General features: G+C 48.5%; 1 non-coding gene across 1 annotated transcript; it reads left to right on the top strand.

The window, feature by feature from the left end:
* Positions 1-3,049: 3,049 nt before the first annotated feature.
* On the top strand, positions 3,050-3,187 carry LOC119935393. The gene has a single exon (XR_005453278.1). It is a non-coding gene; the product is annotated as a small nucleolar RNA SNORA7 (small nucleolar RNA).
* Positions 3,188-3,486: the final 299 nt, after the last annotated feature.

Below are 3,486 nucleotides of genomic sequence, written 5' to 3'. Positions count from 1 at the left end.
GTTTCCATCAGCCCCCTCCATCAGCAGCCAAGACTCAAGTGGGCCCTGGGGGGCTTGGGAGGAGGGAGGACCACTCTTCTACCAGAGCTTGCTTCCATTGTGTTCGACAGGAGAGGTCCAGGAGGGTCCACAGAGCTCAGTGGGGGCTGTTCAAAGAGCCAAGAGGGGTACGTTCACATGTCAGAGGGCAGTGGGGCCCGGCTGCTCTCCCGGGCCTGGAGAACAGGCTAGCAGGATGCCAGCTGGAACTGGATGGCAAACTCAGCTGGGGTTACCGGGGGTCAAAAATTAGTCCAGCCCGGAGGCCTGATCCTGCCTGAAAACCATATCAGAGATCTATTTCCTAGGGGAAATGAGAAAAGGGAAAGGCGGCAAGAAGGAATGCAGGAGAAACTAGGAAACACAGCATTTCCTGAATCCAGCACTTTCTCCTCTGACTAATAGAGACTTTAGAATGCAGGCAATTTCTGCTGGTCCTCAAGATCAGGTATGAACAGATAAAGTTAAGAGACCATTTACCGGGGAACAAATAAGACGTGGTTTTATTTCCAATCAGTCAGTCAATCCATCAGTAGTATTTATTGGGAGCTTACTCTGTGCGGAGTAAGCATTTGTCTCTTTCTTATTTAAACATATGTTCTGAAGAATATCTAAGAAGCAGATAACAATTAGGGAAATAACACGGTAAAGCAAGGCATTTGAGGAGCAAAAATGACTGGGCCAAGGTGCATGAATATGCCCAAAGGTCATAGCCAATGCCACTGGAGCCAGCTCAACCACTGGTAAGAGCTATATCCATCCTTCAGCTCTACTCACTGCTGCCTCCTTCTTGGGATAATCAATCAATCTGTCAATCAGTGGTATTTATTGAGTGCTTACTTTGTAGAGCACCATAGTAAGTGCTTGGAAGAATACAGTGGAATAGTGTTGGTAGATACAATCCATGCCCACAAAGAGTTTACAGTCTAGAGGACCAGGGTAAGGAAACCAGAGGACCTGGGTTCTTATCGAAGCAGTGTGGCTTAATGGAAAGAGCACAGGCTTGGGAGTCAGATGACATGGGTTCTAATCCCGGCTCTACCACTTGTCTGCTCTGTGACCTTGGGCAAGCCATTTAACTTCTCTGTGCCTCAGTTACCTCATCTGGAAAATGGGGATTAAAAGTGTGAGCCCCACATGGGACAACCTGATTATGCTGTATCTACCCCAGCGCTTAGAACAGTGCTTGGCACATAGTAAGTGCTTGAAAAATACCATAATTGTGATTATTATTATTATTATCCCAGCTCTGGCACTTACCTGCTGGGTGACCTTGGCCCATTCACTTAACTTCTCATTGCCTAGGTTACCTCACCTGATAAGTGGGGTAAAAACTGTGGGCTCCATGTGGGATTTGGACTGTGTCCAAGCTGACTAGCTTTTTATCTATCCCAGTGCTTAGTACAGTGCCTGGCACATACTAAGTGCTTAAAAAATACCATTAAAAAAAAAGAGTGATATGAGACCAGGAAGGGGGAGAAGGAGGAGGAGAAGAGGAGGACAAGGAGGAGGAGGAGAAGGCTGGCAGTGCCTGCAACTCTCTCGTTCCCAACTCTGCTGCCTGAGTAGAACATTAGGGCCCCCAGCCTGGGGCATTTCACATGCTAGGGGAGCATGGCCAAGCCAGGAGGGAAAACGGCAGCCTCCAGATGCAACCTGCTTTCTGAATTTCCACCCAGAGACCCACTTCCTTGCAGGGAGAGAAGGGTTCGAAAAATGGCTTTGCCCTGAATCCTCCGAAGGCCAGGTGGGGCAGATATACCCATTGCACAGGGCCGAGACAGGTTCAGAGGGCCCCAATCTCCAGGTCTTCAGGGTAACCTCGCCTTCCTCAGGAGTGCCTTGGCCTCTTGTCCTTTTCACAGAAGGACTAGACCACAGCAGGCCAGACTCCAACTAGATCTTGGCTGCTCATTTCTCCTCACAATCCCCCTCACATCCCACTTGTGGAGCTATTAGGGTTTGGAGGAAGTGGACTAACCCTAACACCACCCCTGTGGATGATTCATGGGAGAAGCCCGGGTCCACTCAACCTTGCAGAAGTAGGAAACTTTTAGGCTACAGGAGTGGAAGATGGGACCACCTTGAAGTCTTTGGGCTGTAGGGATCCTGGGGCCTAGTGAGGTAGCACATCTGAAAGTGGAAGCCAGAAAGAGTTTCCTCCCCTCCAGATCAGGAAGGCTACCAAGCCTGTTCAGATGAATATTCCAAAGTATCTTGGGATATTGGGAAATAAAACCTGATTTGCAATGGGCAGACCCTATGGCAGCTGGAAATTAATGCATGGGCTCCACCTGTGCCTCAGGATTTCTGACTCATCCAGGTAGCATCAGCAGGGTTTGATATTAGCAGTGCCTATCGCATGTTATCAGGGAAAGGTGGAAAAGTGTTGGATTGAGAGCAAGTAAACTGGATAGCTAACTTTGGTTGTGAGGGTTTACCTTTAGGTATGCCTTCTGTGGCTTTGGAGGAGGGTTTACCCAACTGACAGGGATGCCCAAGAATGCTGCAGCCTCTGCCTTGCCCCTTCATCTCAGCTGCAAGCCCGAGCTTACCTGACAATCAGCCAGCCCGTCAGTCAGATGGTTGGTGAAAGTGCTCGTCCCTGTGTTCCTGGAGTGGGACATGGTGACAGGATTGGAAGAATGCAACTCCCAAAGAACTGACCTTGTTTACTTGGGACAATCTCCGTCGACATTAAGTTGGCACAAAAAAGTTGCTTGCTTGGGCAAATTTGGGCCACTGATAGAACTTCCCACCCCACTGATAGAAATTAGCCCACCCACTGCAGATATGGCCAGGGCCTCAAAAAGTGCTGGAGAAATGTGCTAATTCAAGTTGAGAAAGGGTTATCAGAATAAGCCCTTTATTTCCCCCACCCCCCCCTTTCCTCTGTATCGACTATGCAACTAATTGGGTATCGCTTAAGCACGCTGATATTCACTCCAGCCCCACAGTACTTATATAAATGCTCTTATACTCTATTTCCTCTTTCTGTAATTCGTTTTAACCCTTCTTAGGGTAGCACCTGGAGAGTTTCCAGAACTCTACCAGTCCCGACTACGGGAGGGAGAGTCAAGCAAAAGCATATCTATTCCATTCCTAGCTTGGACAGTGGCTAGCAAATGGAAGACAACCTGCTACAAGTCAAAACTCACCTGTGCTGGGCAGCAGCGGAATGGGAGAGAATTGAGGGTGGAGACGCAAGTTTACTTTGTGAAAGGAGGCAGTGGTAAACTATTTCCTATTTTTACGGAAAAAACACTATGGATATAGTTCCAGAACAACTGCGGATGGAGGTGGGGCGTTCTGGGAAAGATGTGTCGATGATGTCACTATGGGTCGGACATGGCTCGACAGCATAAGACAACAACAATTCCTTTTAAGGTCTGTGTCCCCCTGTAGACTCTAAGTTCCTTGTGGGCAGGGATCATATCTACCAACACT

Source organism: Tachyglossus aculeatus, chromosome 11 (assembly GCF_015852505.1).
Source record: "Tachyglossus aculeatus isolate mTacAcu1 chromosome 11, mTacAcu1.pri, whole genome shotgun sequence".
Taxonomy (NCBI): Eukaryota; Metazoa; Chordata; class Mammalia; order Monotremata; family Tachyglossidae; genus Tachyglossus; species Tachyglossus aculeatus.
This window is presented reverse-complemented; position numbering and strand designations above follow the sequence as displayed.